Here is a 21,147-nt window from a genome sequence, read left to right as displayed (position 1 = left end):
TGTCTACGCCAGTAGGGACAAAGCACTGTCCTTTCCGTGATGGACACAACCCCCATTATAATCAACCTGCCACTGAATCACAGGGCGATCATCCCAGGGAATGGTACCATACTGGGGACTCAGTGTTGGTCTCTGCTGCTGGCATATTGGGCATTCAGCAGTGACTGTAACCAGATCAGTCTTGGAGAGTGAAAGTCCACATTGCTGAGCTCAGGTACCACCTCCATCCCTGTCACCAGGACTCTCTGTTCATGGGCCAAGTGAGAATAACAGGGGTGACAGAAGAAAGAGGGTGACCGCTAGCTATAGAATGGATCATTCTATCCACTTGATTATCAGAGCCTTCGTCTACTGAGGCCACTTTTTGGTGGGCATTCACATGGGAAACAAATATTTTTACATCCTTTGCTCATTTGGAGAGGTCTTTGCACATATTTCTTCCCTTAATATTGCTGATATCAATTTTGCAGTCATGGTCCTTCCAAGTTGCTGACCATCCAGCCTGACCATTGACTATATCCCATGAATCCAAATCCAGTTGCACATTGGGCCATTTTTTCTTTCCAGGAAAAGCCTCTACCAGGTACACTGCTGGAAGTTCTGCTCATTGTGAAGATTTTCCTTCACCACTGTCCTTCAGGGATGTCCTGGAAAAGCCAACATGCTCTAGCTGTCCACTTGTGGGTGGTGCCTGCAGAACGTTCAGAGTCATCTATAAACCAGGCCTTTGGTTTAGCTCAGCAGTCTAAGCATCTACCTAGCAAGCACAAGGACCTGGGTTCGATCCCTAGCACCACATGCCATGATGGACCCATGCAGAGTTGGCCACTGAAACCGGATGTGGTGGTGAACACCTGTAATCCCAGTGCTGGGGAGGCCGAGACAAGAGGATCATTATGAGTCTGAGCTGCACGGCAAGACCCTATACTAATTAATTATTTAAAAAAAAAAAAACAGGCCTTAGCCTTCTCTTCCTCTGACAGCTGATCATGTGGTACATATCAGGAGGCCACAGGTGCATGATGGGAAACAGAAGGCAATACGGGAGTAGTAGGAGTCCTGGGCATCTGGGCAACTTATTCATGTAAATAACTTATGCTCTCTGGACCTGCTCTGGCTCAATCACATATATACCATCTCCATTTAACAATAGACATATTGTTGGCGTGCATGTCCAACCCTATGACTTGGTAGATCAGGTAATACCCAGCTCATGATGGGCATATCAGTTTGCATGCTCACTTGCTATCCCATGGTCAAGTGTTCAGCTTCCCCTAATGCCTGGAAGCAAGCCAAGAGCTGTTCTTCAAGGGGCGAGTAGTGGTCTGCAGATGACAGTAGAACCTTACTCTAAAATCTTAAAGGCATCTGCTGCAATTCACCTATGGCATCCTGCCAGGGACTCCAAACAGCATCTCTCCCTGCCAATGATGCTTCTAGTACCATTGGGTCTGCTGAATCCTCTGGCCCCAGTGGTAGAGCAGCCTGCACGGCAGCCTAGACCTGTTGCAGCGCCTTCTCTTGCTCTGGGCTCCATTGAAAACTAGCAGCTTTCCAAGTCACTCGGTAAATGGACCAGAGTAAGACACCTGCATAAGGAAGGTGTTGCCTCCTACTAGGCTTCGTGCCTCATTTTTGTTGTATGCTGAGCCTGATACAACATTTTATCTTTTACCTTAAAAGAAGTATTTCTACATACCCCACTCCCAGTACCAAAATCGATGTCAGTCAGTGCTCACTTGAGAAACCAATTAAGTGCAGAATATGTAAATATAAGGATTTACAAAGTAGGCTTACAGTGGCTACCTACAGAGTCAAGTGTCAAAGAGTAGGGCTGTCTCTGGGCATCTGAAGGATCCCACTGAAGGTCAAAGGCCTGGAACTCACTGTTGGGTTCTGTATGAGTCCATCTCAGGAGGCCAAAGGGTCTGTGATGGAAAGCTGAAGCTGAAGAGTCTGCACTGGAATGTAGAGGTGACATCCAAGGGGAAGGGGAAGACTAGAGCCCCTCCAGAGAAACAAGGCCGCCTTCCTTCAAAGTTTTCCCTTATCCCATCAGTTTACAAACCTACCCAGGCTGGGTCTTCTCTCTTCAGTAAATACCTTCAGCCACACCCAGCACGATGGGGATCAGATTTAGTTGGATATCTCGGACTCAACTGACACAATTAGTTAACCAATTGTCATGGGCCAAGGGTTGGGCCTGGCTCACAGGAAAGGCCAGTTATGGAGCTGGGGCCCCGGAGGCCAGGCAGGCTGGCTGAGAGCCCATGCATGGCCTGTTATACTTAGTGCTGGTGTGCATCCTTGCACAGGTGTGCCTCACCCCGAGGAGCACAGCGTGGCACCAAGAACGCTGGGCTGAGGGCAGGGGCAAGCGGGCAGCCTGGCTCCCGGCTCACTTTGATGACGCACTTCCTGAACTGCACATTGGTTACCATGAAATGAGTCAAGGCCCCTTTCAAGTGGAGCTTCCCTCTGACTTGGCAGCAGCGTCCCAGGATGGACAGATGGCAGCAGGCTCCAGCCCCACCAGCCTGGAAGCCCCTTTGATGGCCACCAGCCAGGACAGGCCCTGTTCCACTTCTCCCTTACAACAGTACCCTCGGGACAAAGGTCAGGCAGGTGGCCTCAGCTGGCAGAGATAGGCAGGGTCAGGCAGCAGTATGAGTCGCCAGGTCTGCTTCTGCCCTGGTGCTCATGGTGCAGGGGAGCCCACAGCACCCTCCCTGCCCGGGGCACACAGAGGCCTGGGCTCACTGTTGGTGCCTGTGAGTCAGGATGATGGTGTGAGGTTGGGGTCAGGCGTCAGAACCAGCATCCCAGAGGGAAACCACACTGTGCATTCTGGGCTCCGTGTAACCCACAGAGCCCACCGGTGGGTGAGCAGTTGCCCCCTCATACTTGGAAGAAGGGGCATGCTGGCATCCCATGCATGAACACAGCCTGCAGACAACAGAGCCCACGAGCAGGGGTCGAACAATGGTGGCAATGACTCGGGGCTTCGCTTGTATTTGTTATCATTGTTCTGGCTTGGGTTAGGAGTTTCTCCAGTCATCCCTACTAGAAGGCAGCCAGAGGAACACACACACACACACACACACACACACACACACACACACACCCACCCCACAGGCAGAGCTATAAAGGTGAGGGTCCAGGCACTCAGGGACCCAGACAGTTTGGCCCCTCGGCCCACCCTAGAGACATGGAAACTGATCTAGGCTCTGACTCTTTTAAATCCTATTTCCTGATCTTTTTTTCTTCTTAAAAAGTACCTTTCAGCAAGAGAGAAAGCAGTCTCCTTATAAAGCGTTACGCGACAATGACACGAAAGACCCCTCCACAGGGGCCTGCTGTGCTGACACTGTGGGGTCTCGCAGACCAGGTAGAACATTCCAGCGTCTGTCATTTCCCGCTTGGTTTCAGAGGGGATGCTCAGTGCTGGGCACCAGAGTGCGCCCTTCGAGCAGCGCAGCCCTGGGCCACATCACAAACTTCGCTCCATCGCCTCCCTCCTCAGAAAGACCCGGAAAAGCCCAAACCGCTTCCCACCCAAATCTTCCTCCGGATGATGTCTCGGGCTTTCTTGCCAAGTGCCAGGGCAGCAAGGATCAAGGGATTATTATTTTTCATTTGCAAACAAAGAACCCAAGTCCCAGCAGAGTTAGGATCTCCCACAAAACTATGCACAACTGGCTTTTCTACCAAATCCTTCTTTCTCCCCAAGGCTAGGGGTCCTGGTGGTATTGACAGTCACTTCCAGGAGTGAATGTCCCCAAGCCCCAGCTCCCAGCATTTTCCCCAAGTCCCCAACCAGAACCAGTTGTTCCTGTTTCGGGTTTTGTGAAGCTTGGACCTGTGTTGTCATGGGAGTGGTCTTTCCACCCAGTCTCACAAGTCAGGAGGCCAGGGCTCTTGAAAGGTTCTGGAAGATTCTAGGAGGCTGGAAACATCAGACCTTCCAGTACTTGTGGTGCCTTCAGAAGGGGCTATAAAGGAAGGAACAAAACCAGGTGTGGTGGCCTTATGTGTAACCTAAGCTACTCAAAAAGGCTGAGGTAGACAGGAGAATGGCAAGTTCAAGCCCAGCCTGGGCAACATAATGAAATCCTGCCTCAAAATAAACAATAAAAATGGCTGGTGATGTAGTTCAATGGAAAGGCCTGAGTTCAATGCCCAGAAATGGATAGAAAGAATGACTGAAAGCAAGAAAGAGAGAAGGGGGGAGGAAGGAGACTCGCTGACCTCCACCTCAACCCTGCCCTCTCCATCCCTCCCAAGCTGGATGCATCCTCACGGGGCTGAGGGGAGGCAGGGTGATGGAACCAGAGTGTAGCTCTGAAGATGAAGTGGGGATTGTGTGGGGCACCTCCAGTGCAAACAGGTGGAGAACATGCAGAGACCCTGCGATGCCAGACAGGGTGCCATGGTCCTTTCCCCCAAGAATCCCATTCTGACATATTCTGCACCCCAAGGCCATCCCATCAGCCCAGCTCCAGAGACGCAAACAGCTTTCCTTGTCCGGAGACTCTCATGTTCACTGGGGGGGCGCACAACCCTCAAGTTTGACAAAGCTTTTTAAATGACAGCTTGGCTTGAAAATCATGGTGTCTCAAACTATGGCCTCTGGGGCAAGAGCTGCCTAGATGTTTTGTTTTTGTTTCTAATAATGTTTCATCAGAGCGCAGCTATGTCATTCCTTTACATATCGCCTATGGCTTCTTTTACGCTGAAATAGCAGAGGTGAGCAGTTGCACCAGAGAACATAGGGCCTGCGAAGCCTAAAATATTTACTATCTCAAGGAAAGTAGTTCGCTGAACCTTGGTTTAGAGCAAAGCCAAAACTCGGGTGAAGGGTAGTTCTGTGACGTGTCAGCAGCATGGGAAATTTAGACCTTAAGCCTTTATTATTTGGACCAATCCAGGTTCCGCTATGGATATGTCATGTGTTTGTATACCTGGTCCACACAGGGGTTCATTCATAGGCAAGGGTGTGTGTGTGTGTGTGTGTGTGTGTGTGTGTGTGTATGCACGCACACATGGGCGTGTGTTCAGTAAGCTTCCTCCTACCCAAGAATGCTTTAAGGCATCTAGCAACTATGTGGGAGAGGACAGTATTTGGGTAAGACAAAGCACCATCTTCTCAACTGAGAGCTACCACGAATCATCTCCCGAGTGGGACCTGCCACGTTCTCAAGCGTGTGGGCACTGGTCACCTTGCAAGTAAGTAGAACCCAGGCAACTGCTTTCCACACAACTGCCCAGGAAGCAGATGGCCCCGTAAGCACCCACAGGCTCTAGGTAACCGTGGGCACATGGCGAGGTCTGCGTGACTTACACTGGAGGTAGCGGTGGAACATTTTGGACTCCTCGCATAAACCTGAGCGGCCTGCTCTCTGACAGCCAGCGCGGTCCGCCGGGAGAGAAGCTGGTGTTTATCTGCCGTGTCCTCTAGTTTTTATGGCACTCAGTCACCTTGTATATTTAATGGGGGAAATTTGCTGAAATGGTTACTAAGCCACAGGGAAAAGCGGGCCAGGGTGGGACGCCACCCTTCAACCCTGCCCTTGGCAAGCTCCTCGCATTAATCAGACCTGAGCTGGGATACAGCGTTATTCATGTTCGGGGCAATACAACGTGAAGCTACAGTGGTATCACGAGGTAATTTGAGTGCAGGCAGCCTGTCTGTCTGTGATAGATTTACAATGTTTACTCAAGGATGGATGAGAGATTTGGAGAAAGAATGCTCCTCCCCCTTTTAAAAACACGTCGTTAGCCCGCTGTGGTCACATTCTAATTTTTGTGCGAGTGAGCAAAGCCTTTAAAAACTGTCTTCGGGTGACAGGAGCATACCATTCTTGCCCATTCTGAGCTCTTAGAAGGAGGAAAATGGACTGTGAGCTCCTCAGGAGACACTTGGTAACTGCGGCACTCTCTGATCACCTTGCTTGGCCCAAGGTGTCTCATAAAGTACCACCTTCCTGCGCAACGAGTTGAATCAAGACCATCTGGCCACTGAGTCACAGCACAAGGGCCTCAACTTCCCACCAAATGCCTCCCTCCATATTTCCTGCTGAGGATTTTGCCCCTGAGCATTTATTTTCGCATTACACTTCTAAAAACTGATTGTTGACAACATCAGAAAAGCGAGCGTTCCCATTTTCCAAGTTCTATGTCCTCTTGCTAATGAGACACAGGAAACAGGAGAGACACACCTGCACGGGCCAGTCCAGGTAAGCAATTCTCCCAGACCTCGCGGACTAAAGGAAGAGCCATCAGCCTGTTGCTGGGGCCTGCTACGCAGACACCAAGTCCCTTCCAGAAGAGGGTGCATTTAAGATGTGGCACAGAGCCGGGCATGGGGCGCATGCCTGCGATTTCAGACTCACAGAGGCTGAAGCAGGATGATCCCAAGTTTGAGCCTAGCCTGGGCAGCTCAGCAATTTCCAGATTTAAAAGTTGGGTGAGGTACTATCCACAAATTTAAAAGTGGGGAAGTACCTGGAGACATAGCTCAGTGGCAAGACCCTGGATTCAATCCCCAGTATTACAAAACAAAACAAAAACAAATCACAGCACAGGGGTTCCCTGTGGCAATTGGACACATGGCAATAGCCATAGGAACTGAGAACTGAAATGCACATCCAGCGTGTCTAGCTTCTCACTAAGCGCTGGGTCCAGGGTGTCTATCTTCTTACTAAGTGCCTGGCGTGCAGGCAGGGCAGCATCCCATGCCCTTGGGCCTGGTGCATTGCTGATAAGTTGAAGATAATCATGTTATTTCACAAACCAAGTAAGCATTTTAAACAGTCTGGTTAAACACACCTACTTTGCTCCACGTATCTCAAAAGCATTTTCTAACAGAGACTCACATAGGAATCCTCAGGTATACGAGTTCTGACTCATCCCGCAATGACTCCCAGCTAGGACGCGGGTAGGAAAGAGGACGCCGTTTTCAATCTTCCTTTTTTGCCTGCTATCTCATGCTGTGCACCTGGAGAGAAGTGGCTCCCGGCTGCTGGAGCATGGGATGGCTCAGGGGCCACAGCAACAGGGCCTCCCAGACATCTGCAGAGGAACTGCGGCGACTTGGAGCCCTGCAGTAGCAGTGTGTGTGTGTGTGTGTGTGTGTGTGTGTGTGTGTGTGTGTACACGCATGCGCCTGCACACACTGGATGAGGTACCCTTCCTGGACAGCAGGGAGCAAGATATGTTGGTAATTTACAAGGAAAGATAAGACAAGATTAGGAGGAGGAGGTCAATCAGATAAAAAAGTACCACACACACATCTTGGATTCCAGCCCATTCTTTCATTTATTCTGAAGAGAACAGGAGGGAGAAGGCTAAGGACGGACTGTTGGGCCTTCCTGGGAGCTCTCTGTCTTAACACACACGGTGGTTTATTTCAAGCTCATCTTTTAAAAACCTATAGTAATACGTTTATCCTTTTCTGTTTCCTCTTCCTCCTCCTCCCCCTTTCTCCTCTCCTCCTGAGAAGTCAAGGAAAATCTTCCTTCGAGGCCTTATCATGGTAGCCATATATCTTGGAAGACTTGAAATACTCACTCTCAGTGTCCTCAGCCTACCTTCCAGCATGGACCTTATTTGAAAGCTTGACTTTTGCCACTGGCACTAAGTGGAACCTGAGCTGTGGGCATGAATAGGAGCAGAAAGGCTGTGGCTGCTGTTGGATCCCGTTAACCTGAACCAGGAACTTGCCAGTGCCTTCTACAGCATCCATAAGACGCCACCAAGAGTAGGGTCCAGAGCAGGCCTTGATTCCTCTGACTACTTCAAAGCATGTGATCTTGGAATGCCATGAATCTTGGAAGCCAACACGGCCCATTCTCAGGCAACAGTAGAGAAAATTATAGGCCAGAGATGAGAAGACTTTTACAAGTGAAAAGCTTCTAGTGGAATCTGTGGCCCCTACCTTTGTTATTTTGATCACAAAATAATCCTGTAGAAATCATCAGTGTGAGTAGCATTTGCAAATAAGACTTCAGCCTTCTGCTCGGATCACGAATAGTGGCATCTTGGAGGTGACAACTGTATCCTACCCTTCTCTCTGGTTATAATAAGTTGGAAGTCAAAAATAGATAAAAATAGACTGAAGTGATCAGGGTGATACCAGAGCTCACAGCCAGTGGAATATGAGGAACTTCTAATTAGAAACAACAAATCGGAGTTTGCACTGGCTTTGTTTCATACTTTTTATTTCATTTTGTTTTGTCTCAAAACCCTTCCTCAGAATGATTTCTCCCTTCTTTTGTCTCTGTAAGTTTTGCTATTTTTGAAATAGAGCATTTACACATTTTCATGGTTTTTATTTCCATAAATTAAAGCAAAGCTATTTTTGGTGGCCCAATGTTTCCTGAAACAGAGTTAAGAAGCAGAATAATAAGGTTTTCAATCACATACAAGACTGACAATTAGCTAATAAAAATCCTTTCTTTTTTTTTGGTTGTTGTTCCTATTTCCTCAGAAGTCAGTTCTCAGAAAAACAATTCATTTACTGTATGTGCACTATTTACCAGCAAGGTTAAAGGTTCAGCAAAAGAAAGACGTCAAAATATTTACATTAAAGCAAGTCGCCGCTCCTATATATATCGCGTCTGGCTCTGACTCTGCAGGCTAGGGAGCTGTCTGTCCCTGTCCCGTCCACCACAGGCAGAGGAGGACGGGCTCCACGTCGCCCCCGAGCTCTTACTCTCTGCCACTAGTTCTTTGCTTGTGGGAACCCCTGCCATTTTTTTATTCTAGATCTTCTTTCTCGTGACATTTCATGTTTCAGGGCTACAGTCATTAAGACCTCATAAGAGTATTTTCTGGTGCTATGTTTCTACTATTTCCTGATATATATATATATATTTTTTAAACACTCCATTTTACGAATTAAGCTACGAAGTACAACCACCACCAGCACTACCTCTGGGCCAGGTACCATGCTTTCCTGCTTCATCCTTCCCATGCCCACCCCCCACGATGGCATGACAGGCGTAGTCCTCCCTACTTGTGCAGGAGATATCAGATGACTTGCGAGAGGCTGCGCAGACTGGATCAGGAGCTCAACTGACCAAGTCCTGTGATTTACGGGCTCTCCATTTCCCCAGTCCAAAAAGAAGAGCCCCAGACCTGGCTATGTCTTCAGAATTACATTCCTGAGCCCTTTGTGCACCAGGGAGAGATAGATCCAGGACAGCCAGGTGGCCCCTTGTCACCACAGGCGATGAGACAGCAAGTGAAGGTCAGGGATGGGGTGAAGGTGGTGGTCAGAGTGCCCTTGCTGCAGAGGTCAAGGGCGCCGCCCTCCATCACTGGCAAGCTGTGGCCGAGTCCTTCACTGCAGAGGCATAGCTGTGACAGAGACAGGGTCCCACCAGCTGAGCCTTGATCTACCTTATAATGTCCCCAGTAGCCCAGAAGGCTGGAGGAAGTAGCTCACATCTCCTCTACAATGGCCACAGGACATGAACATCGAGCCAGCAGCATCTCCCCAGGCCCTGTGGCATAGTGGGAGGCAGAAGCCTCAGTGTTACACGCATTTCCCGAGACTTGGCCACATGGCAGGCACCAGCTAACTGGAAGGACACAGCCACACCTGCCCATCAAGGCTCTGGGCTCGGTGCATCAGGTCTGTGTCCCCACTCCAAGGCCACCCAGCCCAGGGCCTTCCAGGCCTGGCCACAGTGGGTACCCAAAGATAAGCCCTGGGCAGACCCCTTTTGTCCGCCAGGTCACAGATACCAAACGGAGACCTGCAGGAGTCTATCAGCAACCTGGAGGTGCACACCTCTACCCCCTCCCCACATCAGAGAGACACACGCATCACACGCACACGCTGCTGCACACACCACGACAGACACCCACAGCACGCCACAGACGGCACACATCACAGACACCCACACTCAGCGCCGCACAGCGCACACATAGCACACACACAAGCTACACACACTGGCGCCCACATCACACACATCACACATCCAGCCATGCACACACACACACCACAGACGCCTACACTCATGTCCAACCCCCGCACACTGCAGCACTCCACACACACAGTGTGGAGGCACAGATACGCACAGGCGCGCACACTCCATAGCTGTCACTCACAGGGGGACAACAGACACCGTGCTGCAGGTGCTCAGGCTCCAGCGACGCGCACAGCGGCCCTGGGGCTGTGCACACAGCCTCACCTCCACACCGCTCCTTCTTCCTCCCCCAGTGTGGGCTCCGTTTCCCGAGGCAGCCCTGCCAGAGCTGGAGGGGCCTGCCAGACACTAGCTTCCTCAGCGAGGTGGCAAGGTGGGAAGGACTTAGCCCTTGTAAAGTAACCTCTTGCTGAAATAAGATCAGACATGCCTCACCCTAAAGATGACGCGGGCAAACCAGGAGGACGCTGTCACCACCGACCATCTTTGAGAGTGAATGGCCAAGGCAGGGCACGACAAAGGGACAGTGAATCGGTTTCCAACGGACATTAGCAGGCCTGTCCTGGACAGACTGGAGTCTGGCTCTCACTTAAAGGTACCAAGGATAATCATTAGCTGGGCTTTGCTGCCTTGCAAGGCCAGGAAGGTAAAATAATGAATCGGGGATGAGCAGTGGAGCCGGGGGTGGGCAGCAGCGGTGCTCTTCATGGTGCAGGTCCCTTACCTCTGTTTTCTCTCCTCTTGCAGTGGCAGCCACGACCTGATCTAGGTAGAACTCTTCATGATCTCTCAGCCCATTTCCTCACCCACATTGGAGTTTCTCAAATGCACCCTCCTCCCTTGGCTCAGGTGTGGGGCCTGCCTGGGCCTCCGGCCTCTGTGCTTGCTGCCCCACCCCACTGACCATGCTGGGGAAGAAGTTCCAAAGCCTGTCACTAACATTCACTCAGCGGCCACACGGGAGAGCAGGACTGGTAGCTGTCCTCTCTCAAAGTCCCCTGGGATCCTGTGGAAACAGCAGATTCTGGTGCCAATGGCCCAGGCTGGGACCTTTTTTATTTTTAAATGCAGATGGTGGCAAAGCAGAGCCTAAGAGCCCCACATGTCCCTTGACTTCTAACTGTCCTGGTCTCTCCTTCCCAAATGTCTACTACCATCAACAGTCCTTCACAGGGGAAAATGGGATTTGCTTTCACAAATTTACATACAGAGGAGAGGTGGCCATGCCAGACTGCCCTGGATTTACACTCGGTGCACTGGCTCTGTGCCATGAGGGAGCTACTGATCCTTACCAAAACTCAGTTTTCCTAACCAAAACAAAAGGCTAATAATCCTGCCCCTGGGGCCTGTTACAGGGACTGGAAATAATGTCGTAAGTCACCAGAAGTCACATTCACAGGAAACCAGAGCTCGGCTGGTAGCTGGGTCGCTGGGAAGGTAAGCATTTACCAGGGCATTTACCAGGGCACACGGCCCTGAAAGCACAGAGCTCCTGCATCTGGACGGGCTGAGGCAGGCCCGCCTGGATGCAGAGTGGGAGGTGCAGCCCAACCCAGTGCTCCAGCCACGAGCCCGGGATGGCTTTGGAGGTCTTGCTAGATTCCAAAAGAAAAGAAAGGCCTCTGGCTGCAGAAGCAAGGGCACGATGTGTGCACGGGAAACTAAGGCTAGTATTTGGAGGTGACGGTCATACCTAGATGCTTGGATGCCATGACCAAATTCCCCCTAGTGGCCTCCCTTCTCTGGCACAAAGGCAACTGTGGCTCAGTTGACTCCAGAACTTTTATCAAGAGCTATTTGCCAGGAAGCCTCAGTGAGGACAAGCACAGTGGCTGCCAAGATTACGAAGCCCTCACTGCTTCTGACACTCAGTCCAAAGCCCAGCATGGACTCAGTCCAAGGGGACCCAGTTGTCCCAGACTCAGGGCTCTCTCATGCATCAGGGATCAGGGGAGGGAAGCCACCTCTTCCTCTCCACTGGGTTAGTTTTCTCCTTCTAGCATCTCTGATAAAGAGCGAACATGTGGATGAAACAGCTCCTCATACAAAGAAGCCACCAAAGCCCTGTGCCAGGGAGCCCACGTGTGAGCCTTCAGTCTGGCCGTGTGCTGGAGCCCCTGCCGCAACCACATTCTTGCAGTGGTTGAAGTATGTGCAGATCTAACTTCAGATCAACTTGCAAACATCTTAGAGACACCAGCACAAAAGGGAGATGGCCTGGATGTCAGGGAACAGGTGAACAGCGCCACCATCTCCTGAAGAACAGATTCTGAAAACTACAGAAGAGCAGACTCCCTCCAATTTCAAGGAAAACCTAGAGAAGGCGTGAAAGAAGCTGGCTAGCTTTTGGGAAGAAAGTGGTGGTCTCTAGGAGGTACACAGGTTCTCTGAGAGAAAGTCATTCCATGCTAACCTCATTTCCTGTTTTGACGAGCTTCACCAGCACAGTCAATTAGGGGAATGCCCCAGAAAGTGTGTCTTGCTTTCAGCCGAGCATCTGAAAACTTCTCATCATATCCTATCTAGGTAAGTCCAAAAGACGGGTCAGGTGATGATACGACCCAGAGGGTTCCTGACTGGCTGGACAACCGTCTCCAGGGAAGGCCGACTCAGGGTATCATGTCCATCCTGCCTACCTTTACTCCCACTGTAGTCCCTGTACAGGGCCCTGCTGTTCACGCCACCACTGACATCTCAGAGGGCCACTGACAGCAAGCCTAGGTGGAAATGACTCTCCACAGCTGTACACATAAGCAAGTTGAGGACCCCGAGGTGACAGCATCAGCCTGTGGTCGGACACCAAGGTCACTCTTTGGAGGGCAGCAGAAACGATGCTCATGGGAAACTCCAGGGCTCTGTCCTGTGTGCTGTCCCATGTGCCATTTGTAAAGTCATCTGCAAGGAGCAACTGAAGGCGCACTTACTGAATGGACCACTCTTTGAAATGTCCCCAAAGAAGGAAGCAAGGCTCAAGGGCTAGAAAGCTGGGGTGAGACACGGCAGCACCAGTGCAAAGCGCTGTTTCCATCAGGCCCACAACCCACTCCAGGAGCAAAGCCTGCGCCTGTCTGCTTCCAGTTCCACAGCTAAGCACGTGAGCATAGCCAGGACTATAGAAAAGCTTCACTTGTAAAGATGGCGCTTTCCTGGGGTGTCAGACGCTAAAAACCCTCTCCTACTAACTCAGGGCCTTGTGAGAATGAAGTGAGTCCGAGATGTTCAAGCGCTTTGAAAAAGGGAAAGCTCTGAAATTCAAAATAGTATTATTCTTTGTTGTAAGGTGCTTTCCCTCCAACACGAAGAGAAAATCTGACAGTCTCTAAATGATAAGTAGAAAATGATTCAGCTTTGGCTTCTGGTTCTTCAGCTTTAACCCCAACCTGGCCGAGCTTGCCGAGCCGTCTCCCTGGGCCCGTTTCAAAGGCCTTGTGTCCTCTAAGCAGCAGCATTTCTTGCCAACCTTTCTTCCTGCGCTGGCCTATGCTTTTGCATCACAGCCACTGCACAGCAACCTGAAAGACTCCTTTTCCAGGGGTGAGATTCCCAAGCACAAATGCAAGGAGCCATGAGAGTGAGCCCTCAGGGGCCAGTGAGATAGCCCAGTAGAATAAACACTTGCCTGGCAAGCGCAAGGACCTGAGTTCAATCCCTGGTTCTGGAGAGAGACAGAGAGAGACAGAGAGAGACAGAGAGAGAGAGAGAGAGAGAGAGAGAGAGAGAGAGAGAGAGAGAGCCCTCGAGAACAGAGCTCTGGGCCCTGGATTAGGCAGGTGTGTACGAGTCTACTCAGTCCTACACCACCATACATTGAAGGCACACAGACTCTGCAGCTGCACAAGCCTTGGAGCAAATTATAGATGCAAAACAAAGTTCTGTACAACTCCCCTCAGCAGGAGAGAACTCACGGCTCCCGTAAGCCACGCCACCCCATAGAACTTTCTGCAGCATTGTCCTTTCATGAGCCTTATGCTCCAGTCTTAATTACCTGACATGGCAGCCCCAAGTCACATCTAGACATTTAATTATTTAATTAATATTTTAATATAAGAAGGAATTAAGAGTTGAGATCCTTGGTTGCATGAGTTATATTTCAAGTGTTCAACCAATTCATGTGACTAATGAGATTGGTTGGCAGCCCAGACCAGCTTCTTATCCTTGATCATGCACTGAAATTATCTGGGGAACTCTTTAAAATACTAATATTTGCCTCTCCCCTATCTCTCACCCAAATTCCGCTGTGATTGGTCTAGGCAGGGTCTGAATTCTTTGTATATCCTGAGTAATTCTACTGTCTGGCCACGGTCAGAACTATTCCTCTAGCCACCTAGAACTGGCTTGTCACTGCTTTTCTCCTTTTGCCCTTATGAATGAATGACCCTGTGAACACTAGGGGTTATTACTAGTTCTCCCCAAGCTTGTGACTTACATCTTTTTGAGGCTATAAATAACCCTGAAGGGTAAGGTGGAAATGGACAAAGGATGCAGTTGTGTTCTGCTCAGGAACACAGGAGGGGGTGACTACTTGGGAGGGGATACATGGGCCTAGCAAGCCCCTTATACCAGGGCAGGGCTGTGTCCAGGGGAGAAGACTGAGTACTATATGAGCCCCCACCAAAGCACACCCCAAACTCAGGACTGTCCCTGACTCTTCAGGGCCTTTCAGGGCTCTGTAGCAAAGAGTCTTGGGCAGCATGAAGTCTCTGGGCTCGTCATCTAGACTTGGTTTTCTGAGGAGGAAGGTAGCAGGTAGGGACTCCCACCCAGGCCCATCCCTCCACAATATGATGCCCTTGCATTTTCCAGGAATGCAAGCAAATCAAGGCCAATCAAGAATATGAGTGAGCAAAAGCAAAACTTGATTTCTGATGAGAATCTTACTACCCAGACAGTAGGCAGTGACAGACCCAACTTTTCTATAGGAAAGCCTGGCTCCTGAAAGCCTTGTTCCTCCCCTTGTCACTCCATTGACCAAACTCAGAGAAATAGGCTTGCTTTTGTCATGTCCCAAACAGTGGCCACCATGTGGGGTACCCAGCGTCATAGTACTGCCGTGAAGCAAGGACCTGCTGGATTAGCCCGTCAATGCTGAACAGAGTGTCAGGAGCTCTGCACAGATGGGGGAAGAAACTAGAATATATATTTGTCTTCATCAAGAGGAAATGTGAGGAGGAGAGCAAGCGAGAGACAAACGGATGATAAATAAACAAGCAGGATGACTGCTAATATGAGTCATTCTATGAAGAAAATAAGAGTCACGTGACAGAGAGGGAGAGGCGAGGGAAGATTCCCTGGAGTCCTGGTGCTGAGGGAGTTTCCCGAGCAGGGACCTCTGGGCTGAGACCTGGCCATACCTTGCTGCATCCACCGTGCTGATCGTAGAGGCCATCTGTAATAACCATGGCCCACAAAGGCTAAACATGGCCACTCAGAACTATCCTTGGATATCACTAAGCTTAAAAGTAAAGACAGGCAAAAAGCAATGGAAGGTGTCCTCTCTAGCCTGTCCCCAGGAAGGTCCCATTGTCCTCCTGTTCCTGACTGTGGACAAGAGTGGGCCTCTGCAGAAGGAACGTTTTCCAGCCATCTAATCATGTCGAAAGACACCCAGGTGCCAAACGCAGTGCCTTGGGCTTGAAGGCTGGATCTGGGGAATCAGGGCACGTAAACACAATGCCCATGACAAGCAGCGAATAGCAAGCCTTGCCCTTTCCTGACAAAGCCCAATCCTGAGCATGCTAGAAGTGCCCAGAAGATGGAGCAGGGCTGATCCCGTCCACTACTTTCTCTCCAGAACCTGACACACAGTAGGTCCTAAAGAAATCTGTATGGAATACTTAGGAGAGGAGCAAAGAAAGTTGAGGTCTCTCCCAATGAAAGAAAGCTCAAGGTTGGGAGTGATCTCGGGCTCCCAGCTAGTCTGTGACCAGCATGGTATGAAAAGAGATTTTCAGATGTATCCCAGTGTAATCCGCAGATATCAACCCACCCACATGGGCCCAAGGGAGATCTTCTAAAGAGACACTGGAAGTAGTACAAGCATGGCCGAGTGATGAAAAATTCAAGTTCAACCCCATCTAACACTGTCGGGATAATCTGTGTGGTTACAATAAGATTTACTTGCAGCCTTGGAGAAATTCATCTCAAACACTGTTCCTTTAAATTAATGTTTAAACGTAACTAAGAAGCACACGATTCGATGTTCTTTTGTTTGGCTTTTAATGGAGAGGGGAATGAGGCTCAAGACATTGACCAGAGAAAGAGGAAAATGACCAGAGTTGATGGTGACCAAAATACCACATCTCCAGTGAACCTCGAGGCCCCAAAGAGTCCATGGTAGCTGGAATTTGGTCCCTGGGCAAACCCTTCACCTGTGATCAGCTAGCAGTAGGTAAAGGTGCTGCTGAAGGTGAGGCTCAATCCTGGTTTTTCTGTCTGTGTCATTTTCGATCGAGCGTGTCACACAGTTTCCTGTTTCATCTCCCAGTTATTCTGAAACAAAAACATGCACGAAAAAAACATAGGTCACTGCCAACCGCACTGATAGTCACTGCAGCACATGGAAACCGAAAAGGGAAAGACAGATCACAAATGCCATTATAAGCCAGAGAAGCAAATTTATCAGCATCTATTCATATGATGACAACAAAAATTACAGGTGGTGGTGGTGATGTGTGCCACCTATTTAAAAATAATTCAAAGGGGACCAGAAAGACCAGTGTTCCCAACACCCAGTGCTTTGTTCGCGGCCACCCTGTGTGTTTAGTGAAAAGCCAAGGCCAGTTCTAACTTCTCCAGCACGGTCCCACTCCCGGGGGGCCCTGAGGCTCTTCTCTGTTTGCTCTTGATTTGGCTAAAGGACACACACAGGACTCCCAAGACCACCCAGGTATCTGCCCAGGCAATCGCCTTGGTGAGTGGTCTCAGAGGAATTCTAACTCAGTGTGGTCCTGGCCTCCAGTTCCCCCTGTCCTCTTTCCATCCCAGGAGACAAGAGCCACCCAGGACAGCTGCCCTTCCCCCCAGGAACTTTACCCAGTCATTGCAGCTTGTCTGAACCTGTGCCAACACCCTTGGGGACAGGAGAGGCAGCAAACTGGGCCCCTGACAGAGCAAAGGCCCTGAGGGCAGCAGAGAGCTGACAGAAGTTCCAGAAAGACCAGGGTTCTATTAATAACTGCTCTGCTGCTTGACACCAGTGTGGTCGCCCCCCGCCCCCGCCCCCAAGCTACACTTGGGCTGCAGATCGTTCTCAGCCCTCCCAGACAGGTGAAAGGGTATTTCCAAAGACAGAAGGCAGAGCAGATTCACAAATACAAACCGGGCCATGCCCCCAAGCCCATGCCTCAGCTGCACAAATCCAGCCCCGCACTTAAATCTGCTGGTCAAACACACCAGGGGGAGATTTTCCAGGGCAGAGCTACGGCCAGCACTGCCATGGGAGGAGATCAAGTCCCAGCCAGACTTCCACTCCCAGCCCTGTTCTGTGTCCAGTGCTACTGATGGCCGGAAGGATGACCGCTCAAAGCTCCCCTGGGATCTGGCTGTCCTCCGTGCACGCAGCTGGCCCCAGATGCAACTCCAAGCTTCCCAAGCACCAGAGCCCCCTGCCCCTCACTGCTGCCTTTTGTTTGTGACTGGCAGAAGTGTGAGGAGTTCTGACTTTGGGAAAACTCTATCCTTCCCTAGAGATTCCTCCACCGCACAGAGTGGCACCCAAAGGACCGAGGAGTTAGGAAATAAGGCTCTCCGACCGGCTCATTGCATGCCCACACGCAGGTGGGTAAACCTTCCGCATCCTGGCTCTGCAGCAGGCTCCCGCTGCCTGGTGTTAGGAAACCCCTAGGGCAGGCTGGGAACAGCCTACAGGGCCTGGGTGAAGCTCCTCTCCTCTGCCCCTCTCCACAGGTCATCACTGTGGGCATGTGGCTGTTGTGACAGTCCTCCTTATGTTTGGAAACTGCATTGTTTCTCTTAGTGCCTGTGCACATGAGTTAGCTAATCCATACAGACTCCTGTAGCTTCTTTCTTTCTTTCTTTTTTCTTTTCTCTCTTTCCTTTTCTTTTCCTTCCTTCCTTCCTTCCTTTCTCTCTTTCTTTCTTCTTTCTCTAAAAGTCCCCATTTGGTAGTGGCAGTGTGAGACATGGGCACCGGCCCTGAGATACTTCGTCATTTTGCAGGATCTCCACCCGGGAAAAGCTGCTTCCCATTCTGCAGCCTATGAGCTAGCATTTTCTGGTGTAGCTTATGGCCTGGCATCTAGGCCCAGGACCTTGCACACAGGGCCTTCCTGGGTGGGCAAAGAGAAACAGGAACTAAGCAACGCATCAGTGGCTGACATGGGTAGAAGGGGAAACCTAGTTCCCTTCGCTTCACTGTTGAAACAGAGGTGGCTACCAGCCTGTGGCCCTCCCCAGCTCTCCTGCTTCTGACTAGGACAAAGTGCCAAAATGCCAGTGCCCCAATGGCTATGGTGTGGCATGCCCAATGGGGTAGAGCTGGACCAAAATCAGCTCAAGAGGTAACAGGGCCCTCAGGCTCACTGGATGCCCCCCTGACAAGGTGCAGAGGAGGAGGAGGAAGTGGGCAACCTTCCCAAGGTCACACTGGAAGGGACACAGCTAGGACTGGGACTGGTCTTCCCACCTAGTCCCCAAGGGTTTGGGGCCATTTTGTCCACTGCAAGACCTTGAGTTTGCTGGTCTGGGAGCTTTTGCCTGCAGGAATCCAGTTCCTGAGGAGACCATGCTGGCTGGCTGGCTTGTCACTGATGACCCAGAAGAGCCACCTAAGAACTTAGACATTCCCTTAATTCCCAGTAAATCACACACATGACTTCCCATACGTCCGAGAATGGACAGAGACTACCAATGCCTTCCCAGCCCTGGCACAGACCTAACTAAGCCAGTTTGTGGGCACTCGTATGGGTCTCTGTTATCCTCTGCTTGGCTGAGCTACGCAGTTTCTGTGAATGTCTCACTTAGGGCCTGTCAGGTATGTCCCAGATCTGGCCAATGACCTTAGGGCCATGTGTACCACACTGAACACCAGCTCTACTCAGGGTCTGGAAACACAGCCAGGCAATCTGGATACTCACGGAGCCTGTCCCAAAGTTTGCTCCTTTTGCTTCTTGACAGCACTCAGAGGTGAGGCTGCCAGCCAGGAAAGCTAAGAGGGGAGGGATACCCGCCCTGGCCTTCTCCCTACCCTGCATGACTCAGCAGGAAGGCTGATTTGCCCCTAAGTCCATCCCTCTCAAGGCCCTACCTACTTCCTGGGCAGTCAGTACCAAGGCAACAGATGTGAAGACCACAGACTTGCTCCAGCTGTCATATCCAAGACCCTGCCGGGGCGTTCCCTCTGAGGTGCCATGCCAGAGCCCCGGCTGCCCACACACAAAGCAAAGATGCTTGCACCCGTCCAGCCCCTTCACAGCACGAGGAAAGACACCAGGGAGACAGCTGGGGCTGCTCAGGGGCACCAGGGTATGCAGCTGTTGGGAGGCTGCTGCCTTTATTTTCTCAGAAAGTGACTCTTGTCCATCACATACTCCCTTAGGGATGAGGAAACTCATTGTTTAGGTGAACCACAAGGTTTCTGTGCTGAAGACGTCAGGGCAAGGGGGGGCATGACCCGAGGCTCCCTGCCATCCTCCCGTGTGCGCAAAGCTGGGCCTCTATATTGCTACTGGGCTTTGAGGGTGCTTCCCTCTTGTTTTCCAAATTCTTCTTATCTCGGAGAATTGACCAAGACAAGCAAAAGTGGTGACAAAGTTTATTTGAAAAGTGAAGAGTAAGAGAGAAAGAAACTGGCTCTGCAGAGTGAACTTGGGCCAAACAAAAGGGGGGGGAATAAATAAAAGTATACCCTGAGGAGTATAGGGCAGGCTACCTCAAGGGAAGCCACGGGTGAGCTCGCCATGGTGTCTGTCCTTTCATCCCATCCACAGCTTGCATGAACCCACAAGAAATTCTATACGTGGTCCTGGGAGTTGTCCCTGAGTAGGTCCTGGGGCTCCCCTGTGGCTCTCTTCCCAGCCAGTTTAGGCCACGCTATCTCCCTATCTTGATCTCTGTGAGCTGACCTGGAGACTAGAGGCCAGGGGGATTGAGGAGCAGCTTCTGTAAGGTCTTCCATGTATCATCATAGGCTACATGGTTCACTAGAGGCTGTGTCCCAGTGTCGGGGCTGTCACCACCCTGGCTGCGGAGGATGGGGCTGTGCCCAGATGACCCCACATCCAAGTCCCCTAAGCAGCCATGACTGAGCACTCCTCTTGCTAGACAGTGCTTCTGGTGTGCCTTCACCAGGGCCTGCCCTGAGCACTCTCAGCCTGGCAGGATAGGGCATGTCTCACCAGGCAGGACCAGAGGCACCAGAAGCTCAACAACTGGCAGGAGAGGTGGCACCAGCTTTCAATCCAGCATCCTCATTTCATGCTCTGCCACCTCCTGGGATGATAAGGAGCTTGAGTGTGATTCCAACAAGAGGCCCTGAGGATCTTGCCGGCTGGCCACCCTGTGGGTTCCAAGAGCACCTCTGACCACTCCCTTGATTTGCACTAAAGCTGGAAGCAAGCAAGAGTCAGCAGCCCTCACCAGGAGATCTTCAGGCCAGGTCCTGTATGCCCCTCGCATCAGCTACTTTCACCACCTTTTGCATAAAGCCCATTTTCCAAAGAACAAAGTCTCAGAGACATTTTGTTAGGCTTGGTCTGGTTGACAATGAATAGCCAGAATTACAGACAACTACGCTGTACCGCTGCTGAGAGACACGGAAGGCCTTCGCAAGGCCGGCGTGGCCCTGCAGTTGTGTTAGGACACCTGAGGGGCCTTGGGCTTCCCCAGTGCTGGAGGAAAGTGCAGACCCCTTCTGATGCAGTCTGTGCATCATTTTTATCACTTGTGACCCTAGACAGTAGGTCTCAGGTGGGTCTCTGGCAAGGCAGCATAACACCCCTTGCAATGTGTTAGAAATGCAAAGTCTCCAGCACCTGCCTGGAAGCACAAGGTCCTGAGTTCAATTCCCAGTACAGGAAGGAAGGAAAGAAAGAAAGAAGGAAGAAAGGAAGGAAGGAGGAAAGGAAGGAAGGAAGAAAGGAAGGAAGGAAGGAAGGAAGGAAGGAAGGAAGGAAGGAAGAAAGAAAGAAAGAAAGAAAGAAAGAAAGAAAGAAAGAAAGAAAGAAAGATTGACTGGGGAGATAGCTCAGTAGAA

General features: G+C 50.8%; 1 long non-coding RNA gene across 1 annotated transcript in view; it reads right to left on the bottom strand.

Moving 5' to 3' along the window:
• The window catches only part of LOC111817225, a 111,384-nt gene that overhangs the window by 37,364 nt on the left and 52,873 nt on the right, over window positions 1-21,147 (bottom strand). Inside the window, exon 2 of the long non-coding RNA XR_002821474.1 lies at window positions 16,304-16,424. This is a non-coding gene — a long non-coding RNA (uncharacterized LOC111817225). The remainder of the gene's footprint in view (window positions 1-16,303; window positions 16,425-21,147) is intronic.

This window comes from Octodon degus, unplaced genomic scaffold (assembly GCF_000260255.1).
Source record: "Octodon degus isolate 3935 unplaced genomic scaffold, OctDeg1.0 scaffold00052, whole genome shotgun sequence".
In the NCBI taxonomy this organism is placed as follows: domain Eukaryota; kingdom Metazoa; phylum Chordata; class Mammalia; order Rodentia; family Octodontidae; genus Octodon; species Octodon degus.
Note: the sequence above shows the minus strand (reverse complement) of the source record. Positions and strands in the feature narration are given on the sequence as shown.